General features: G+C 40.5%; 1 long non-coding RNA gene across 1 annotated transcript in view; it reads right to left on the reverse strand.

Moving 5' to 3' along the window:
• Positions 1-1,864: 1,864 nt before the first annotated feature.
• The window catches only part of LOC308609762, a 35,229-nt gene continuing 13,352 nt past the window's right edge, over positions 1,865-23,741 (reverse strand). Inside the window, exon 3 of the long non-coding RNA XR_014014342.1 lies at positions 1,865-2,127. This is a non-coding gene — a long non-coding RNA (uncharacterized lncRNA). The remainder of the gene's footprint in view (positions 2,128-23,741) is intronic.

Genomic DNA, 23,741 nt, shown 5'->3' on the forward strand with positions numbered 1-23,741 from the left:
AGTGGGGAGCCCAGTATAAAAGAGTAACCTGTAGACAGAGTAATTAGTAGGTATAGTTGTTTTGTAAAGACTAAATTAAAGGCAGTTTTCATTGAAAATAGTCGGGAATGCATAAGAATTTTCCTATCTTTCACTTCTTTTGCTTGTTTGATAAGTTTGAATTAAAGTTATCTTTGCCTTAGACATAAAAATGATTATTAATCTGCAGGGGAGATAAAGGTCAGTGGTTCTCAACCGGGAGCAATTTTGCTGAAAGAGGGAAGTGGAGATTGATAGTTGATGGAGTGGTGTTTTGTCAGTGAATGAATTGGTGTTGGTGTTGGGAAGGAAGGAACAAACACATTCTTGGAAACTGGAGGAAAGGTGGTAAAGAAGTGTAGGAATGGAGGTGTGACAGGCAGTGGACAGGGTGCATGGAACATATTGAAGCTTCTAGTGAGACAGTGGGATGTCTCCTAGAGGATGAATCTGGAAAGGGCTGAGGATTTGGGGGAGATAGAGGCTTGTAGTCTGGAGTAGGATGTTAGCTTTTAAGATTTTAGAAGTAGGGCTTCCCTGGTGGCGGGGTGGTTGAGAGTCCGCCTGCCGATGCAGGGGCTACGGGTTCGTGCCCAGGTCTGGGAGGATCCCGCATGGCGCGGAGCGGCTGGGCCCGTGAGCCATGGCCGCTGAGCCTGCGCGTCCGGAGCCTGTGCTCCGCAATGGGAGAGGCCACAGGAGTGAAAGGCCCGTGTACCGCAAAAAAAAAAAAAAAAAGATTTTAGAAGTATTTCATGATTGTAAGTCTGGGGAAATCTAAACTGCTCTTCTGTGATTATAATAACCTTTGTCTTTTCTCCTTTCCTCCTCTCGTCTAGGCTTGGGCAGTTGGCCACAATGGCTGGTATAGATCAGTCAGATTTTCATTTACTAGGTTGTCCCCCCATGAATTCTCCTGTTAGTAGTCCACCTAAAGAAGAAAAGAAGGCACTTGAAGAAGGAAAATCAGAATCAAAACAGGGTGCCCCATAACAAATGCAAAATAGCCAAGTAAATGGACAGAACAGCACTTAATGATTCTAAGAGTGATTAGCAAAAAGGAAATGACCAAGTCAGGGAGAAAACAATAATGATCAGTCTCTAATAGTTCACATGCCCGGGAGCTAGAAGACTCTGGAATCCTTTCCAAATCTGAGATTAGTAAATGTGTGCCCATTTCATGATACTGTACTTTTGTAAATAAGGAGACTGGAAGTTCTTGAGAAAATTTATGAGTTAAAGCAAACTATCCTTAATGAAGAAAGAAGACATTAGAGAAAATATTCCAGATTTTAAATTGTATAAATGTCTATTCTGTTCATATTTTATCTAGGTTTCTATTTGTATGCAGTCAGCTTACAATGAAGGAACACTAATGAAGGTACACATACTGATACAATTTTTAAAATAAGTAATCCAGACATAGCTAATAGGTAACATATTAGAGTGAATCACCTGGTTATGGGAATGGGAGGGGAAAACCTGTCAGCTTTTCCTCCAGCCTTACTTGGAGCCCCCATCAGCCCATCTCAGAGCGGTCTTGGGAACTGACAGCTTGAGAACACAGTCTGGTCACAAACTATATACGGTTTACATGTGCCTGGAGGATAGAAAAGACATTAATTATCCTACAGAATAGGGTTTTATTTTTAGTGAGGGAAAGGAAATGGGTAACAACTACCCCAATCACCAAAGTCTGAAAACGTAGCGGACATAGCCTTGGATATAGCTAGGTTAAGCTGAGAATCACTTGGCAAGATATAATTACAAAAAAAACTGGCTCTGAAATCTTCTGATTCATCAATTGACTGTGTTAATAATAAGATTACAGAGTAACACTGAAGTTTTGAACTCTACTTTTTAATGGTTGGCTTTGTTCATCACTGAATTTTTGTCTTGTCTTTTGTCTTCCCCTCCACTTTCCGAAAATTACAGGTGATGCTAGGATTCCTTTGCCTCTCGACTCCTTCCGTGTCCCAGCGTCTACTCAGGAGGCCTTAGAAACTTCCAAAGACAACCTGGGGGTCCCAGTCACAGAGCAGCGGCAGGAGTCTTTTGAAGATTTCATTGCTAGAACATGTTCTCCTTCAGCAGACGTCATTTCTGGAACTGGAAGTCAAAGAAAAGAAGAGGAATTATCTAGAAATAGCAGGTCTTCTTCAGAGAAAATGAGCAAAGCAGGAGAATAGACCAAAAACTACTCTGCTAAGAAACAACCTGGGAAGGACCTGCATTCCTGCTCTGACTCACCTGTAAAGCAGAAAAGCAAAGGAATTGGGCAAAATAATTCTTTGGTTAATAAACCAATTAAAAGTGAGTCTTCGAAAAAACACATTTTTGTTAAGAAAGAGAGTAGAATAATGACTGTTTCATCAAAGACAACTAAAAGTAAACTCAGTGTACTAGAACAGTCTGAAAGTGATACTCTTGGATCTGATTGTGAATTTCAAGAAAGCATCCATACTCTATCACGCCTAACATAGGTCTAAATCTTTTAAAATTATGTTTTTGCCTTCAAATTTTCATAAATTACTTATGTTTTTATTATAGCATATGGTGTTTTCAGTTACTTGACTGGAAGCCATTAGAGAAAGATTTTTTTATCTATACTTTTTTATTATAATGAAAGTTTGGGTGTACTTTTCCTTGTAACACTTTGCACCATTCATTCAGCTAGTGTTTACTGAGGGCTTCATATGTACAGTACTTTTCTGGGTGCTGTTGCTTTCAGCAGTGAACAAAATAAAGCCTTTACTCTTCTGGAACTAGCACTCTGTGGTGGCAGAAAACATAAACAACAAAGCAGGCTAAGGGTTAAAAAGAGATGGGAATAATAAATGGAATAGTTTTACCATTTGGTTAAACATCAAACTATTATAAATCACACGGCCAGAAGCCATTGACATATTTTAATTCATAATAACCAGAGAGCCTCAAACATTTACCAAGGCACTTAACCGTGTTTATGGATTACAGCAACGCTCTGAGGTAGGGAACTCTTACCATCCCCATTTTATAGATGAACAGTCTGAGGAGACATTATGTGAGTTGCCCAGAATTACACAGCTATAAGTAAGTGGGAAGTTGCAATGTGACCCGAACCCATGCTCTTTTTTTTTTTTAATGTATGGACTTTATTATCTTTCATTTGTTTCTGATTTATGTGAATTTTTTCTTTAAAGATTTTTTATGCTGTCAACCATTTTTAAAGTGTTTATTGCATTTGTTACAGTATTGCTTCTGTTTTATATTTTGGTTTTTTGGCCTCAAGGCATGTGGGATCTTAGCTCCCCGACGAGGGATTGAACCCTCACCCCCTCCATTGGAAGGCAAAGTCTTAACCACTGGACCACCAGGGAAGTTCCCCTTATGTGACTATTTTTCTAGCAATTTTTTTAAATTTTATTTTTTATTGACATACACTTGAATTACAGTGTTGTGTTAATTACTGCTGTACAGGAAAGTGACTCAGTTACACATTTATGTACATTCTTTTTCATATTCTTTTCCATTACGGTTTATCACAGGATATAGGATATAGTTCCCTGTGCTCTACAGTAGGACCTTTTTGGTTTTTTTTTAAATACATGCACTTTTTAAAAATAAATGTATGTATGTATGTATGTATTTTTGGCTGTGTTTGGCCTTTGTTGCTGCACGCGGGCTTCCTCTCGTTGAGGTGCACATGCTTCTCATTGTGGTGGCTTCTCTTGTTGCAGAGCACGGGCTCTAGGTGCCTGGACTTCAGGAGTTGTGACATCCGGCTTAGTTGCTCTCTGGCATGTGGGATCTTCCCGGACCAGGGCTTGAACCCATGTCCCCTGCATTGGCAGGCGTATTCTTAACCACTGCGCCACCAGGGAAGTCCCACGTAGGACCTTTTTGTTTATCCATCCTGTATATACACCAGTTTGCATCTGCTAATCCCAAACTCCCAATCCAACCCTCTCCCACCCCCTCCTCCTTGGCAACCGCCAGTCTATTCTCTATGTCCTTGGTTATGTTTCTGTTCACACATAGGCTGTAACCAGGCTCTTAATTACTTTGTTATCCTGTTCCCTTGTTAAGAAGGGTTTAAGGAAGGCACTGAGAGAGAAGCCAGTGACCACTAGAAGTGCAAAAACAGTGGGGCTGTCAGAAAGCACACCTGTCTCCTTCCCCCATCGTGAGCAGAATTTTTAAATGGCAGAGTATGTAAGAGTATGTGATGACATCTCTGGATTAAATTATGTCTCCCTGGTAAAACATGTACAGATAAGTCTTTAGTTCAATCAGAGTGAAAGGTGAGATCAGAGAAAAGCTGGAGTGTCAGATTTCTTGTAGAAGGTCCTGCCTGATTGTTACTAAGAGGGCTACTACAGTACTAGTTAGTTCATTAGTCATGGGTTGAGTGTTAGAGGAGTGAAACAATGAGCAAGATGTAGTGTTGGCCCTTTAGCAGTGGAGTCAGAGGGGAAGACGCACAGCAGATGTCTCATCCTGAACGTGACATGCTGTGACGGGCATATTCAGGGCGTTTAGTCAGTGTGGAAGAAGAGGGGGAGCCGTGAGGCAAAGAAAAGTCATCAAAAGAGGCAGTCCCTAAGCTAAGTCTTAAAGGACTCGTGAGAAACTGGTGAGTCAGCCGGTGAAAGGCAAGGATACTCAAGGCAGAGTGGACAGCGGAAGTCCAGAGCCTTGAGTGTCCGAGGGGTGTGTTACAGAGCCACAGGCACAGGCTCTGGAGGATCAGTGCAGTGTCCCCAGGCAGCGGCAAGTGCCCCTAAAGGAGGCAGCGAGGAGGAGGGGAGCAGGTCTTAAGCATCCATGTGCATGGAGCTGGTTTCCTCAGAAAATAGCTAAGAATGGAAAGGACAAGTTCAGGTGGCATTTTAGACCACTGACGTCAGTATGGATGAGGAATCTGAAGAAGCCTGGAGATAATTATGCCCCACTCTTCTGAGGAGCAGTGCTTTATATTTTCAAGTGGGATTTTCACGCTGCCACCTCCTCTCCTGTCCCTACTGAAAGGTTTATAGGCCGGCAGAAGGGAGAACCTGGCTTAAGTAAAGTTAAGCAGGTTCCTTTACTGTACAGCTTCTCGGGGCTGCTGTAGGCTAATGTTCATTCTGGATCGTCACAGCAGGCGTATGGTACACAGCCATCCTCAAAGCTATTTGACCCTAGAGTCCTTTTTTAATAGAATGTCTAACAACTGGTTCCACCGAACAGCAATTTCGTAACTTCTAGACCAGGTAATAGCAAGAAGAAAGGGGTCTGAAATAAGGTATAGATGAAGGGAGGAAATAAGTTCTAATTGTATTTAGGAAATTACCAGCAAGACTTGACCTTGGGAAGTAAGGAAGAAGTAGGAGGCGGAGGCTGAACCCCCATCTGTGTGACTAAGGTTGGGTGGTGGTATCATTGAGTTTGGAAATAGGGGATAAAGAACTGAAGTGGGGAAAAGACTTTAGTTCTGGACATGTAGAAGTTTGAAGCACCTGTAGAATTCAGAAGACAAACTGGTAGATAACTGGACATGCACGTGAAGACATGGGAAGATAAAAATTTGAATGTCCTCAGCACATATCAGCAGTCATTAAAATCATGAAAATGGATGAGATGTCAGAGAATTGTGAGTCCTGACAACGTTTAAGTGATAAGCAGAGAAAGAATTCTGGGAAGGAGAGAGGTGATAGAGATTCAAGAAGGAGGAAGGAGATGCCAGCGTCATCCTTCAGAGAATGTGAGTGTCCATTGGATTTGGGCAGTTAGGTCCCCAGTGACCTTAGAGCAGTGCAGGGAAGTGGTGGACAAAAAGCCAGATGGCAACAAACTGAGGGCGTAGGGCTGCCTGTCGGGGCCAGGCGGGGCTAGTGAGGGCAGTGGGAATAGGCTGCTCTCAAGGAGTTTGGATGAAAAGAGAAAATAATTAGCAAAAAAGAATTTTTTAGAATGAGAAGGACTTCTATTTTACATGTTGAAATGAAGGAACCAATAAAGGAGGTCCTGAAGATGTAGGTAATAATTTAGAGAATTGGGGAAACATGGACATATGAATAAGAAAAAAACCTTGCACAGTATATAAAAATCACTTGTATCCTTCGAGCTGGATGGATACTGGTAAGTTTGGGAGGAAATAAAGGTAAGAAGAGATAGAAGTTAAAGAAGTTTATACTGATAGCCTCAGTTTTCTTTGACAAAGATTTTTCAGAGACACATATATACACATACATAATTACCGTTCGAAAATTCTTTCATAGTTACATGTTTTATTAATCACGCCTGAGAAAAGTCACTGATTTTCATTTTGTACAGCATTATCTTGTAAGGACAAGATACACTGACAACTTCCATGCTTTTTGCATATCAGAGCTGACACTGAAAGTATCTGCATAACTGAATTTTCACTTCTGATTTGTAATAAGTTTATCCTTAGGAGGATACTTTCATAGTGTTTGATCACAGATGAGTTTGGGCATTGCTATCACTCAATAATGTGAAGCATCTGTCAGGTTCTCTCCTACACTATATATTCATATTTTGTCCGTTAAGCAAATATTTATTGGCGGCCTGTGGGAATAAGATACACCTAGGTCCTCTTTCCTTGGTATATTCACAAAAGCCTCTGAAACTAAATTTCCAAGTCAGGCCATACTAAGGCCTGGCATAATAAGTTTTCGTTGTTAACAGTTTTTTTGTGTTTGTGGGGGTTTTTTGTTTTTATTTTTTTGAAGCAAGGATAAGACACTGTCTTAACTCAGTAGTTGTCCATTCATTAATAAGTCAAAGAAGACATTGATGAAGCATGGTATTTTGAATATCCTTTCCACAGAATAGGTAATGGGCCATCCTGAAACTCTGGTGAGATGCTTATCATTTTCAGATTTTGGAGTGGCTGAGAAAACCCTATTACACCTTGAATTATCACTAGAAACATGAATTCAGCCAAATAAAAACAGTGCCTCTGCCTACTGAGGTGGTCAATTTCCATCTCAACAAAAGTGACCATTTCTCCTTTAGATTAAAATCAAAATCCCCTCTGTCCAGGATGCAATAATGGGGTGCACGAAAGAGGAAAACTGAAGCTATTCCCTCTTTACACCTGAACAGTGAATTCATTCTGATATCAAATATTTGTTATGATTCTGTTATGACCAGGTGCTTTATTGTTTAGAGATCAAGTTACTGTTCATTCTTGGTAAGTAAGAAAAATCCACGTTTTAGGACTGAATAGTAACTTTATATATATTATATATATATATATTAAAAATAAATATGTATATTATATGTAATATATATTCCACCTATTCAACAAAATTGTAACTTTCATCATCTCTTACGAATGATGAACTGTATTCACTCTTTGGAAAGGGCTTAAGGGAATTAAAGTCTCCATATACTTTTTATATAAGACCGTGGAAACCAAATTCTCAACTGGGAGCAAACTCAGGTTTTGCTATGAAGGTTTATGCTTGCCTGGCCTTAGAGTGGTAGGCCAGGAACTCAAGTTTTTTTCCTCTAAGTTACTTTCATTGATGCCACCCTGAAAAAATTTGGAGGGAGTATTTTTGAAATAGCTTTATCTCAGTAACCCTTTAAAAAGGCTTCAGGGTATGGGGAACATAACTGTCAAAATGTTCAAGCAACTCTTGTTGATTTAAGTGTAATGGATCAGGAGCAATACAGGAAGGAGCTGGGTACAAAAGACAAAAGGCGTGAGGCTATTTCATGTATTGTTTTTGGCTTATTGTACAAAACAGTGAAAGTCTCATACACTTGCGCAGCCAAGGTCCCCTACTGTTCTCTCCTTTTAGTAGAAATAAAAGAGAGCTCGTTTCTCAATAGCAGCATTCTATCCTTAAGTGGGTACACAGTGATATTCTGATGGTCTCTGGAGCAGAGAATAATTCCGTGGCAGCTCTGACCTCCAGTCACCGGGTTCTCTGTAACTTAGTCTTTCATGGCCAAGGACTATAATCATTATTTCGATTTATATTTAGCATCTCAAAATGGAAAGGATTCCATGGACAACAAAACAGGAAGTGATTTCATGAAGTGTTTTAGTATGGATAAAACAATAAACTATAAAAATACAAATCATCAGTAAAGCTTTTTCTTTCCGGAGAACTATATTCAGAAATTAATGTAAGCCTCTAAGGTGCGCATGTGTGTTTTTTCACCCATGATCATGTTTGTATGTGTGCGCATTCCACTGCTACAGGAGACATGCAAAATGATATCAGATTTGCTACTATATGCAGTACTGGTTTCTCCCAAGAACTGTGTGCTCGCAGGGTTCGTTCAGGAAGGTGAGTGTCCTACCACCTCATCACAGTCATATCTCATCACCTTCGGCAGGAACAGTTGACACTTTAACCTCACATGCAGGCTTATTAAATTAGTATTACTCATCAGAACTTGCTTACTAATAAAACAAGCTGAATTAGCCACTGCAGAATCATATTTGGAAATTCAATGAAAATCTTACCTTTTTAATAAAGGCCCAGAAATATTATTTCAGAGCAGGTGGTACAGAAAACTGTGGTCAAATTTGACATTCATTCATCATTGAAGTGTGGAACGTGACAGGTGAAAATTGATATTGATTTCCTTCCTCTAATATTTGGAAGAGTTCTAACAGGTAAATCAAATGAGATAACAAGACATATCAAGTCTCACTCATTTCTATGATCACATCCTCCCCACATATCACTCCTTCGCCTGCCATGTTTTGAATAATTCAATGCCCATAGTCTTTCCAGTCCAGTGTATTATAAGACACACTCAAGCTGGGTTTCAATCATATTAGACTGAAAGCTGAACATTTTAGGAAGGATTATTTAAAACCAAATGCGTCTTGAGCCCAACAGCCTATGAAACCAAACAATCCTGGGAGTTCAGTTGGATTCAGAAAATTCAGTAATCCTATTTGATGTATGTTCACCGTATCAATATTAACAACCTTCCGCTGGATTTCAGCACTGATTTGAGAGCTGAGTTACTACTGGTCTTGTATTTTACCTAGTTGTGAAAGCACTGAGAGAGTTGTTCTTGGGTTGGACTTGACCTGCCTCTGGGAATGCTCTCTGTTATATCCATATTGAAAAGCTTTATTCAAGTGCCATTTCTCTGCCTGCCTTCTCTTCACTTGCACCCCTTGGGAAAACGAAAGATGCTCAAATATAGATGTTAACACTGCAGGTGCTCTGCTTGGCAATGGTGTCTTTCAGCTTCCCAATAAAAAATTATATTGCTGACCACCCATTTGACTGAAAAGTGACTCATTTTACTGACAGATATCTGGATTGAGATGCCAAAAGAAATAGGTCATTTCAAATTTCCTTTTTAAGTCATAGCTTTGTGTTGCAACACTACTTGTTCAAAACTTAGATCATGAAGGTTCCTTCCTATGACCTCCAAATAATTAAAATGTTCTTCAATACGCTATATAAAAAGCAAGCAGAGGGGCTTCCCTGGTGGCACAGTGGTTGGGAGTCCGCCTGCCGATGCAGGGGACACGGGTTCGTGCCCCGGTCCGGGAGGATCCCACATGCCGCGGAGCGGCTGGGCCCGTGGGCCATGGCCACTGGGCCTGCGCGTCCGGAGCCTGTGCTCCGCAACGGGAGAGGCTGCAGCAGTGAGAGGCCCGCGTACCGCAACAACGACAACAACAAAATAAATAAAATAAAGCAAGCAGAATATTCCTAATTATCAATCTTTCTCTTGAGTCATATAGTTCTTGTAATTTCAAGGAAGAGAAACTCAAATGTAAAGTGTTACAATAGCCAAGCATACCAGCACTATTATCTAACCATTCAGCAATTTTCTCTGCCAAGTCACTCTGAACCTTAGACTACTGAGGAGGTCTTCTTAATTTTTAAGGTTCTCCTCTTTTGAATTAAAAAATGGTCACAATTTTATAAGTAAAATTAAAGAAAAATACCAAAGAGAACATCTGAGATGTTTCCATTAGGCATTATATATATATACATAAATTTAATAGATATACATATATACATGCACTGGGATACATCTCCATCTTCTGTGTCAGTCGGACATAGGTCCATTTTCTTAGGAATAGGGAACTCCTTTCACAGTGGAAGTGAGGAAATTGGCTGGACCATCCTTCTTGAAAATAATTCTGTGAAGCCGCCATTCCTTCTAGCAATCTACTACTCCATCAGTGTGTAGTTCATCAAATTCAGGTCTTCTGAAGCCAGGCTAGAAATACAAAGTGAGGTGGACGACTAAGGTAACTGACCAAAAAGGAGGAAAGGAAGAGGAGCAAAACAATTTCCCAATTTCATTCTTTCCCATATTCTCTGTGCTTGACAAGGGAAAAAATATTCGGGTCTCAGTGCCTCTCATTCTTAGCCATTGTTAGTTCAAAGTCTGAGAAAAAAAAAAAGGTAAAAACGAAAATATGGAGTCCAGAATTCCCTTAGCTCTCTTGCATGCAATATCACAACTTAAAAGGCCTTCCAAAATGGAGGGATAAACTTTTAAAAATATAGCCCAATCTTTTCAATCTAAACAAGTAAACACTAAAAATATATTTTAGAAATCCAGCAAACACACTAACCACAGTCAAAGCAAAGGAAGGCTTATGGCTTACCAAATGACAGTGGCTGTCTACAAGAGAGAGAAAGAGAATAGTCCAAAATTCTATATGACCTGGCAGAGCTAGGAGGGTGCCCTGGTTAGGGTCTTTCATATACAGTTATTCAAGCTCAGACTTGATCATCTGTCAGGGATGCTACAGTAGGGAGAGATTTGCCATAACTGTGAGACTCAGCAAGATCACTTCCAACTCTAAAACCTACAACTTTAATTTAATCACCAACACCAGCCATCATTAAGAGCGACCTCAAATAACTCCAAATCTCTTCATCTACTCACATATTCTTTACACAGTCAACAGACCTCGAGTGATTACTACATGCCAGACACAGTTCTAAGACCCAGAATAAGGGATAAGAAAGGTAGCAACCTCTGTCACTGGGGGGCTTGAGTTCTTTGGGAAGAAGTTCATCTAAATACAAAGAGACACCAAAGATAATATTTGGTTTGATTATTATTCTGTGAAAGAAGTAAGGTAATCTGTTAAATTGGGACTGAGTTAGGCTAGTAGGACAATCAAGGAAAAAATATCTTTAAGAGATGAGTGCCAAAGAATAGAAAGGAATCAGTTATGGAAAATTTTTCTGGAAATAATATTTCCAAAACATGGGAACAGCGAATACAAAGTCCCTGAGGCAAGATGAAGCTTAACTACAATCAAGGAGCAAAAAGAAGCTAAAAGGTTAGGTCAGGAGATAACCACACAGATTTACACCAGCTGGTCCCTAACTTCAAGTCTACGTGGGTATATTCTTCAGGTGAGTTACATATATATCATCCAAAAAACACAAAAAAAATGGACTCCAAAATTACCCTGGAAATTCTGAGTGAGATTCTTTACAAAGGCACAACCATATTAAAGATCACAGCCATCATTCTCCAAACTCCACTCTGGGCATCACTTGCAGGCATTTAACGGGGGTGTTTCATCTCCTCTCTAAAATATTGGGCAGGAAGAACAAACACCCTAGCATGTCTGCACTGTGCACCTAGTGTCTCACAATTGAAAAGTAGCCGGAGCTCACCCTGCTGATGGCTTTGCTGGGTTTTTTAACCATTTATTAAGAGTCCCACCTCTTTTAAGAACTGGGATATATTTTTTGAGGAAATAAACTACAGGAAAATTCAACTGACAGAGATCATACTGTAGTTGACTTTTCTGTTCTTTGTTACATTTATTCGTTGAGACAAACGTCTGTTCTTAGCCTTTTTTTAATGGCTCTGTTAAATAGAACGGACACAGTACACTGCACATACTTAAAAACACAATTTAAATTCTGAAATATGCATATACCCATGGAACTGCCAACACAATCAAGAAAAGGAACATATCCATCACTTCCAAGTGTTTATGCCTCATTCATAAAGCCCCTTTTTTCCCCTCACATTCCAGCCCTCCACATCCCCAAGTGAGCACTGATATGCTTTCTTTCATTAGAGACGTGTTTGCATTTTTCTAGAAATTTAGATAAAGGGATTCACACACTGAGGACTCTTTTATCTGGCTTCTTTCACTCAATGTAATTATTTGGAGAGTAATTCATATTCTGGTGGGTGTCAATAGTTTATCACTTTGTTTTGCTGAATAGTGTTTCACTGTATGGGTATACCACAGTATATTTCTTCATTCTCTTGTTGATGGGTGCTCGAGGTTGTTTCAATTCTGTCTATTAGAAATAAAGATGCTATGATGATCCATGTACAAGTCTTTGTGTGCACATATGCTTTCCTTTTTCTTGCGTAAATATCCGGGTGCAGAAAGGCTGGGTCATACGGTAGGTGTACGTTCACCTTATGAAGAAACGGCCGAACTGCGGACTGGAGTGACTACACTCTTGCCCTCCCACTAGCATGTAAAAGCCGCGCAGTTCCTACACTGCCTCACCAGTACTCGGTGTGGTTGGACTTTTCTAATTTTAGCCATTCAGTAGGTGTGTAGTGGTATCTCCTGGGGCGTTCATTTCCATAGAGCTAATAATGGATTACATTGAGCAACGTCATGTGCTTATTTGCGTCCGTACACCTCCTTGGCAGGATCTCTTTTTAAATATTCTTACCCATATTGTTAATTTAAAATTTTTTTTCTAATTACTGAGTTTTGAGAGTTCTCTACGTGTTAGAGGCACAAGTCTTTTCAGGTGTATAATTTGTAAATATTTTCTTCCAACCTGTGGCTTTTCTTTTATTAATAATGGCTTCCAAAGATGAAACCCAATTTATTACTTTTTTTCTTTTATGGATCTTGTTTTTGGTGTCATCTCTAGGAAATCTTTGCTTAACCCAAGGTCAAAAAGATTGTGTCCAAGTTTTAGAGATTTATGTTTTGATCTACATTTAGTTAATTCTTTATATGGTGTGAAGTAGGGATCAAAGGTCATACTTTTGCATATGGTGAACTAGGCACTATATCCATGTACGACATGCTTCCAGCACCATTTGTCAAGAAGACTATCCTTTCTCCTCAAAATTGGCTTTGCACCTCTGTTGAAAAATCAATTGTCCTTATATGTGTGGATATGTTCCTGGGATCTACATTCTATTTGATTGACCTATTATATCTGACTCTTGGTTATAATATATTCTTTCACTGATTTCTTTTCACTTGCTCATGTAAATAGTCTCCCAGTAATATAGCCTTACCATATGACTGGACATACCTAGATATACCTGAAATGCATTTGATAAATCGATGGAACTTGCACTCAAACTAGGGTTACTTTCCAAAAACTCTTAAAATGTTGAGGTGTAAAAACGATGTACTCTACAGCCTTCCTGCCTCAACCAAGTGTATGTTAACACATCCCCACACAAGCTATTTTGCATGTGTATGGGGCTGTAGAGTCTGGGGAGTATGAGAGTGGTATGTGCTGTCTATCCCAAAAGATCATCATAGGAGGCAAAGGAAACATTAAGGAAGTAGATAAGAATAGTCAAATGCCGAATGTTAACATATTTCTCATGCGTTTTTAATATTTACATTGAGATAAATAAGTAAATTATTATAAAATAAAATACAAAACTTTAGAGAATATTTCAAAATGCTCTTTTTTGCCAGATGCAACAAGATACTAGGAATAGAGGGATTTTCTGGAACCGGCTTATCTTTCCTTTTCTTATCACCATCGAGTGATGGGGTTGTATTTTATTCAGTGTATTGTACATGTGGGTGTGAAGAAGATGGAAGTTGTCTCAAAAAGAGAAATGAGCAAAGAATATATGTCGTCAACTTGTCTAAAACACTTTTTCATGTTCTGACTCATTTTTCTTTGTATTGGCATTTCAAGGCATTTTGTTTTTTAGTGACTATTAAAAAACCTTGATAATTTCAGTGAAATCCCATGAAGATAATATAAACAACAGTCATGGAAAATGAAAAGATGATAATAGCAACCAGCACTGTGCTATTTCTTGTCAGTGTTCTTTACTATTTAGAATAGTAACAAATCCCATATTAATTTGACTTTTTGAACTTCGGCCTTTACTTTGGTGGAAGAAATTCCTTACACTTTGCTTATTATCTGTTTGCAATTAAAAACAATTAATGACCATACTTTGATATGATCATCTTAGAGTTGTATAGAGGGAGGATAGTTATGCAACTATTTATATATCTATGGGTTCAAGGAAGTTTAAAGGCTTGATATTTGAATCCTGTGGAAAGTAGCCTCCTTTCCCAGAGGGAAATGAACATATACATGTACTTAATGTAGTTTAAACTAAAGCAACACCTGTTCGTAGAGGCACCTTCTATTCCAGGTATGTTTAGGTATAGGGAAGGGGAACAAGAGCTATAAAACATAATTCTTGTGTATAAGAAGTTTACAGGGGCTTCCCTGGTGGCACAGTGGTTGAGAGTCCGCCTGCTGATGCAGGGGACACGGGTTTGTGCCCCGGTCCGGGAGGATCCCACATGCCGCGGAGCGGCTGGGCCCGCGAGCCATGGCCGCTGAGCCTGCATGTCTGGAACCTGTGCTGCGCGTCTGGAGCCTGTGCTCCGCAACAGGAGAGGCCACAACAGTGAGAGGCCCGCGTACCACAAAAAAGAAAAAGAAAAAAAAAAGTTTACAGTTTAGGGGGGTTGAGGGCACTCAATGACTCAATGCGGATGAGCCTGATGCAAGTTACGAAAAGGTCACCCTTGAATAAACTCTGCTTTAGGAAAGACCAGCCTACTCTTATTCTGTTAAACTCTTTAATGTGGTGCTCAATATACCTGAATATCAATGTCAAAGGCCACTTTAGAAATGTTTCCAGGGGTGCTAACAGCCAACAAGTTAATATGATTCCTATACACTTGACACAACTCACCAGAGGTCTTGAATTCGGTGAGCATATTGGCCTCCTTTAAGAAAGATCACCCGTTAAACTTCGAATGCTAAGTGCTAAGAGAATGAAGTAAGTAATAAGTGATATTCAGGTTCAGAGGCGGAAGAGAAAAGACGTCTCACCTTGAGTAGAACATTTTGTTGGATTCTCCAAAGTGGCAAACAATAAGGAGAACACTCAATAACTAAGACTGAATAAGTTGAGAAATAAGATGAAAGCCTAAGATGGAGGTCAAAATGTCCCCTAGATTTAAGGATACATTTAGGCTGAAAGGGAAACTATTGAAAAAGATGTAGAAAGTGCTAAATATTTCACAAAAAATTATTAGAACAAAAAATGTATTAGAATAAACTTAGCAAAGTTTGTTTGCAGAATATGAAATCAACATACACACATCACTTGCATTTCTGTACATTAACAATGAACAATCTGAAAAAGAAATTAGGAGAACAATTCCATTTACAATACCATCTAAAAGGATAAAATACTTAGCAATAAGCTTAACCAAAGACATGAAACACTTGTACACTGAAAACTACAGCAGTATTGAGAGAAATTAAGGAAGACATAAATAAATGGAAAGACATCCCATGTTCATGAACTATTGTTAAAATGTCCATGTTACACAAAGCTATCTACAGATTTAATGCAATGCCTATCAAAATCCCCTGTTTTTGCAGAAATAGAAGAAACCACTCCAAAATTGATATGTAACCACAAAGGACCCTCAATAACGAAAGCAAACTTGAAGACCTCACACTTTCTTTTGAAATGAAGTTTTCTTGTTATTGTGGGTTAAAAATCCAGTCCTAAGTCTCCATAAATTATCCTCCTAAATTTATATTTTGGTTCATTCTCAGTGACAGGGCTTTCAGTGCCTGAGTGGTATTGAGGGCCCCTTCAATATCTGTAGCTTGGACTCCTGTCACTGACATGGTGTGGGTATCTCACAGCCTTGGCTGTTTTTACCAGTTTATCAAGTCCCAGATGAACCATGCTCAGAAGGGCCCCACACTTGCTTGGTTTCATGCTCTGATATTGCTGTCTTAATATTCTTAATGATTTTATCTTTGAACTTACGTTCTGTAAGTAAAGTTTATGGGACAATAAAATATACGCATGAGCAGAGGAGACGTGTGCAATATGTGTGTCTGCCACCATTCCTGCTGCCCCATTCACATCTAGTTTTCACCCTGCTTGTGGTGTGCTTTCCATGACATGCTTATTTGGTACCCATTTGGAGTCTTGCTGTGTTCCACCAGAATTCTGTGCTACTGGTCACATCCAAGACTAAGTGAAGGTGTTAACAGATGTGGAGGCCATGCTTTCCATTTGAATCTGAACTTACTTCTAACACAGAAAGAAAGTGTTGTTTTTTAAGAAACAAGAATGTCCAAGGAATCTTATCATATCCTTTCTTACTCGTGTTACTTCCCAATATTAGCCAAACAGTCTGCTGAAAAAGATGACATGTATGAAAAAGAGAAGAGAGAACAACCCACAGAACCCATTTAGGACTCATCCTAATCTAGTATGATGTCATCTTATCTTGATTCTATCTGAAAAAAGAATTTACTTGGGCACATTCACAGGTTCCAGGTGAACATGAATTTGGGGAGGACACTATGCACCCCAGTGCAAATACTTTCAACAAGACTTTTTCTTTGCAGTTTGAACAAGAGGCACTATATTTTCATTTTGCACTGGAGCCCACACATTATGTCACTTGTTACTGTTAGAGCCCATGTTGGAAAATGGGGCTTCATGACATAGCCAAGTGAGTCTGTCAACTGAATTCTAGAGTTATCCAGACTTACCCACTTTGTTGCAGCAAGTTGGTTCCAGGCAAAGCCAGGTGAGAGGGGCATGTCCACAGTGGAGCAGAGAACTTCTGTCTCTCTATCACCAGACTCACTCCCAAGAGGAAGGAAAGAAGAGCTTAGCAAAGCATGGCCAGTTATTCTTCCCAACTTTGCCCGTCAGGTAGGTCACCTCACCTAGCCAGTGTCAGTGAACATAAGAGCAGGGAGGTTAAAAGTTACACTAATCAAATTCCCTTCACATGCTGGTACCCGTAAGAATGAGAAGGGAAACTGTCACTAATGCTCCCCTGGTGTTTTCAATCTCTTAACCCACTCAACGATGCTTTTAAGCCTATAGTTAATGGAATATGGCTCTCCCTTCAGGAAAGAATAGACCTTTATCAGGACAGTCCTGCTCACACTTTTATGGGGCTACTCGTTTGAGTGGCCTCCAGGAACTGCTGGTGGATGCCTTAGAGTTTCATCCCAGAAGTCTCTGATATGGGTGAGAAATTGCATTAATTCAAATGAACTCCAAGGCTACTCATATCCAATGATCAGAAACAACTTTTTGTTCTACCAGCCATCCACAACATAGCTAACCATAGACATTTGATGAGGTCAAATGACAAACTAAGATTAAATACATAAAAGCATCCAGTAATACAATTCAGAAATCATAGAAATGTTGCAAATTTGTAAGTACACCTTTGCCAGTATCAAATTCTTCACAGACGAATTAAAAGGGCACACATGACACGCTCTTATGAATTAAGGTTCCAAAGTATTAAATCCCAATTTTGAAATCAAGTTTCCTTGTTACTGTGGGTTAAAAATCCAAAGTCCTAAATGTCCATAAACAATCCTCCCAAATGTACATTTGGTTCATTCTCAGTGACAGGGCTTTCATTGCCTGAATGGGACTGAGGGCTCCTTTAGTATCTGTAGCTTGGACTTCTGTCACTGACACGGGTGTGGGTCTCTCAGGGCCTTGGCTGTTTTATCAGTTTATCAACCCTCTCATGAACCATGCTTTTAAAGAGTCTAAAGAGTTACTAAGATACAATTTGATTTTACAGCACTATCCCCAACATTTAAAAACAATCTCAAAAGCAAGCCAATCCCCAACTCTTAGAAGAGTGAAACTAGGCACATTTTTGTTCCCGGAATCCAGTAAAGACTTTGATCAAAGAACATAGCGGAAACTCAATGGCATTTGAGAGAAAGATAAAGTCTCTTTGGTTTTAGCCTCACTAGAATGTCCATTAGTCTATGCCATTTAACTGAAATTTCTGACCTGCGAACTTCGAACCAGGAGGAAACTTTTAGCTTGACATTGATTTGTCACTATGAATTTGCCATGTGCAGTGCACAGCCCTGAGCATCTGTCACACATGGACTCTTGCGTTATCCTTCCTCTTTGATGACCTTGTTGTTTACACTGCAGTACTGAATTGTTTATGGGTTCTGTCGAGTGACATTACACCTCCAGGTCTGAGGCGTAGATTTGACAGTCCTATGCCGCCATGGCCATTTTCACTGCCTCCTGCTATGGAACTACATAGACCAAAGGCGGCTGCCTTTAGGACAACATTTCTTTCTCCAATATAATTGACAAATCCAGTGTCAGCTTGGGTCCACATGTGAAGGGCGTCACTTGAGCCTACGGTAGACCATATGTGTCAGTGCCGACAAGTTCTATAAAACATGTTTTCCTTATAATTGAGTCTTTGTCTCAGTCAAGCCTGCTTGGGAAAAACTGTACCTGAAGAGTAAGGCAAGGTGGACGGCTGCCTGAGACTTTCCTGCCCTGTAAACTCCTGCACACTCTCAAGTCAAGTGCCAGGTAAAGGTCTCTGTATACTAAAGACCCTCCAGGTGCCTTATTCATTCCGCTCCAGGTATTGCTCAGTCACCTGCAACTCCCTAATGCCCCTTTTCTTTATATCAGACCTTTACTTAAGTGGCTCGAAAGAAACAGCCACTCTCCCACACCATAAGCTGCAGCCATCAGCCAAAATCAAAGTATCTTATGGCTGGTGTAGTGGGTTGGATGGTGGCCCCCAAAAGGATATATCCATGTCCTAAGCCTTGACTGTTACCTCATTTGAAAAAAAAAGGTTTTTGCAAACGTCATTAAGGATCTTGAGATGGGATTTCCATCCTATATTAGCTGGATGGGTCCTAAATAGAATGACAATTGTCCTTAATATACAAGAAGGGCAGAGGGATATTTGAGACACACAAAAGAGAAGATACAGACACAGAAAGGGGGTGATGTGAAGACACAGACCAAAACTGAGTGACGTGGCCTCAAGCCAAGGAAGCTGGCAACCACCAGAAGCTGAAAGAGGCAAGGGATAGAATCTCCCCTAGAGCATCAGTAGGGAGAGCAGCCTTGCTGACACCTTGACAGCACACTTCTGGCCTCTACAACTGTGAGATCGTAAATTTCTATTGTGTTCAGCCTCCAAGTTTATTAGTCTCCCAGCAAGCACGGCACATTTATACAGCATGCATTAAACGTTTTCTAAGCTTCAGCAGTTTACTGCACAAACCTAAATATTTTCAAACAGTCAAAGGTTTCAACATCCCACCATACATTAAAGACCAAGGCAGTAGACTACCTTCCTTGGCAGTAACAAAAGATTTTCCACATGGACATTTTCCTCTCCAAAATGTCTGCTCCTTTCTTTTTATTTCTCAGTGTTCCCAGGTAATGCACCAAGTGTCAGGAACTTCTAATTACCTTTCAGCGAGTACAATGCCTTAATTCCATTTGGTTTGGAATAAATTAGGAAATAAGATAAAAGAGAAAAGATGGAGGGCCGAATATTCCTGTTACTCTTGATAACCCTGGCTTGAGAATCCAGTTTGAATGAAATGATCACATAACTGAACCGCAGAATTGGGCAGATTTACTAACTAGTAATACACAGAATGAGAGAAACAGAAGACACTCACACTCTCAAGGGAGAGAACAGAATTAGTCAAGGCAAGCATGCTCACTTAATTCTTTTCAAGCTTTCTATATAAGTCACTTGATCACCCTGGGGCAGAGTCAGTAAAGAAGCAGCGCTGATAGGACCCTACGAGCTCTCTTGACAGGACTGAAACATCAGGAGCAGGAAAGCAACATTCCCTCACTCCCCACCACCGCCACCCCCAGCAGTAAAAATATGATCAGCCACATAGACAATGTAAAGAAATCAGAAACTACGCTAACTCTGATTCACTCTTAGTATACCAACAGCTAATCGGGAGCCTTGTGAAAAAACATCTTGATTAGTTGCTAATAAAACTCCTTAGGGGCCTGGGGGAAGATGGCGGAAGAGTAAGACACGGAGATCACCTTCCTCCCCACAGATACACCAGAAATACATCTACACGTGGAACAGCTCCTACAGACCACATTCTGAACGCTGGCAGAAGACCTCAGACCCCCCAAAAGGCAAGAAACTCCCCATGCACTCTGGGTAGGGCAAAAGAAAAAAGAATAAACAGAGACAAAAGGATAGGGACGGGACCTGCACCAGTGGGAGGGAGCTGTGAGGCAGGAAAGGTTTCCACACACTAGGAAGCCCCTTCAAGGGCAGAGACTGCAGGTGGCAGAGGGGGAAAGCTTGGGAGTAGCGGAGGAGAGCACAGCAACAGGGGTGCGGAGGGCAAAGCGGAGAGATTCCCGCACAGAGGATGGGTGCCGATCGGCACTCACCAGCCGGAGGCTTGTCTGCTCGGCCACCGGCGCGGGCGGGGCTGTGAGCTGAGGCTCGGGTTTCAGGTTTCTGTCGGGAGCACAGGGAGAGGACTGGGGTTGGCAGCCTGAACACAGCCTGAAGGGGTAAGTGCACCACGGCTGGCCGGGAGGGAGTCCGGGAAAAAGTCTGGACCTGCCGAAGAGGCAAGAGACTTTTTCTTCCCTCTTTGTTTCCTGGTGCGCGAGGAGAGGGGATTAAGAGCGCTGCTTAAAGGAGCTCCAGAGACGGGCGCGAGCCGCGGCTAAAAGCGCGGACCCCAGAGGCGGGCGTGGGATGCTGGGGCTGCTGCTGCCACCGCCAAGAGGCCTGTGTGCGAGCGCAGGTCACTGTCCACACTCCCTTTCCGGGGAGGCTGTGCAGCCCGCCACTGCCGGGGTCCCGGGATCCAGGGACAGCTTCCCCGGGAGAGTGCACGGCACACCTCGGGCTGGTGCAACATCACGCCGGCCTCTGCCGCCGCAGGCTCGCCCCGCACTCCGTACCCCTCCCTCCCCCAGGCCTGAGTGAGTCAGAGTCCCCGAAGCAGCTGTTCCTTTAACCCCATCCTGTCTGAGCGAAGAACAGATGCCCTCCGGCGACCTACATGCAGAGGCGGGGCCAAATCCAAAGCTGAGCCCCGGGATCTGTGCGAAGAAAGAAGAGAAAGGAAAATCCCTCCCAGCAGCCTCAGAAGCAGCGGATTAAAGCTCCACAATCAACTTGTATCCTGCATCTGTGGAATACTTGAATAGACAAGGAATCATCCCAACTTGAGGAGGTGGACTTTGAGAGCAAGATTTATGATTTTCTCCTCTTTTCCTCTTTTTGAACAACACAATAAGTGAAATGAAAAATACTCTAGATTGGATCAATAGCAGAATAACTGAGGCAGAAGAACGGATAAGTGACCTGGAAGATAAAAGAGTGGAAATAACTACTGCAGAGCAGAAGAAAGAAAAAAGAATGAAAAGAACTGAGGACAGTCTCAGAGACCCCTGGGACAACACTAAACGCACCAACATTCGAATTATAGGGGTTCCAGAAGAAGAAGAGAAAAAGAAAGGGACTGAGAAAATATTTGAAGAGATTATAGTTGAAAACTTCCCTAATATGGGAAAGGAAATAGTTAATCAAGTCCAGGACGCACAGAGCGTCCCATACAGGAAAAATCCAAGGAGAAACACGTCAAGACACATATTAATCAAACTGTCAAAAATTAAATACAAAGAAAACCTATTAAAAGCAGCAAGGGAAAAACAACAAATAACACACAAGGGAATCCCCATAACGTTAACAGCTGATCTGTCAGCAGAAACTCTGCAAGCAAGAGGGGAGTGGCAGGACATATTTAAAATGATGAAGGAGAAAAACCTACAACCAAGATTACTCTACCCAGCAAGGAGCTCATTCAGATTTGATGGAGAAATTAAAACCTTTACAGACAAGCAAAAGCTGAGAGGGCTCAGCACCACCAAACCAGCTTTACAACAAATGCTAAAGGAATTTCTCTAGGCAAGAAACACAAGAGAAGGAAAAGAACTACAATAACGAACCCAAAACAATTAAGAAAATGGGAATAGGAACACACATATCGATAATTACCTTAAATGTAAATGGACTAAATGCTCCCACCAAAAGACACAGATTGGCTGAATGGATACAAAAACAAGACCCATATATATGATGTCTACAAGAGACCCACTTCAGACCTAGAGACACATACAGACTGAAAGTAAGGGGATGGAAAAAGATATTCCATGCAAATCGAAATCAAAAGAAAGCTGGAGTAGCAGTTCTCATATCAGTCAAAATAGACTTTAAAATAAAGACTATTAGAAGACACAAAGAAGGACACTACCTAATGATCAAGGGATCGATCCAAGAAGGAGATATAACAATTGTAAATATTTAGGCACCCAACATAGGAGCACCTCAATACATAAGGCAAATACTAACAGCCATAAAAGGGGAAATCGACAGTAGCACATTCATAGTAGGGGGCTTTAACACCCCACTTTCACTAATGGACAGATCATCCAAAATGAAAATAAATAAGGAAACACAAGCTTTAAATGATACATTAAACAAGATGGACTTAATTGATATTTATAGGACATTCCATCCAAAAACAACAGAATACACATTTTTCTCAAGTGCTCATGGAACATTCTGCAGGATAGATCATATCTTGGGTCACAAATCAAGCCTTGGTAAATTTAAGAAAATTGAAATTGTATCAAGTATCTTTTCTGACCACAACGCTATGAGACTAGATATCAATTACAGGAAAAGATCTGTAAAAAATACAAACACATGGAGGCTAAACAATACACTACTTAATAATGAAGTGATCATTGAAGAAATCAAAGAGGAAATCAAAAAATACCTAGAAACAAATGACAATGGAGACACCACAACCCAAAACCTAGGAGAGGCAGCAAAAGCAGTTCTAAGAGGGAAGTTTATAGCAATACAATCCTACCTTAAGAAACAGGAAACATGTCGAATAAACAACCTAAACTTGCACCTAAAGCAATTAGAGAAAGAAGAAGAACAACAACAAAAAAAACCCAAAGTTAGCAGAAGGAAAGAAATCATAAAAATCAGATCAGAAATAAATGAAAAAGAAATGAAGGAAATGATAGCAAAGATCAATAAAACTAAAAGCTGGTTCTTTGAGAAGATAAACAAAATTGATAAACCATTAGCCAGACTCATCAAGAAAAAAAGGGAGAAGACTCAAATCAATAGAATTAGAAATGGAAAAGGAAAAGTAACCACTGACACTGCAGAAATACAAAAGATCAGGAGAGATTACTACAAGCAACTCTATGCCAATAAAATGGACAACCTGGAAGAAATGGACAAATTCTTAGAAATGCACAACCTGCCAAGACTGAATCAGGAAGAAATAGAAAATATGAACAGACCAATCACAAGCACTGAAATTGAAACTGTGATTAAAAATCTTCCAACAAACAAAACCCAGGACCAGATGGCTTCACAGGTGAATTCTATCAAACATTTAGAGAAGAGCTAACACCTATCCTTCTCAAGCTCTTCCAAAATATAGCAGAGGGAGGAACACTCCCAAACTCATTCTACAAGGCCACCATCACCCTGATACCAAAACCAGACAAGGATGTCACAAAGAAAGAAAACTACAGGCCAATAACACTGATGAACATAGATGCAAAAATCCTCAACAAAATACTAGCAAACAGAATCCAACAGCACATTAAAAGGATCATACACC

The sequence above is a fragment of the Mesoplodon bidens genome (assembly GCF_964165515.1).
Source record: "Mesoplodon bidens genome assembly, contig: HAP1_SCAFFOLD_146, whole genome shotgun sequence".
Classification (NCBI taxonomy): domain Eukaryota; kingdom Metazoa; phylum Chordata; class Mammalia; order Artiodactyla; family Ziphiidae; genus Mesoplodon; species Mesoplodon bidens.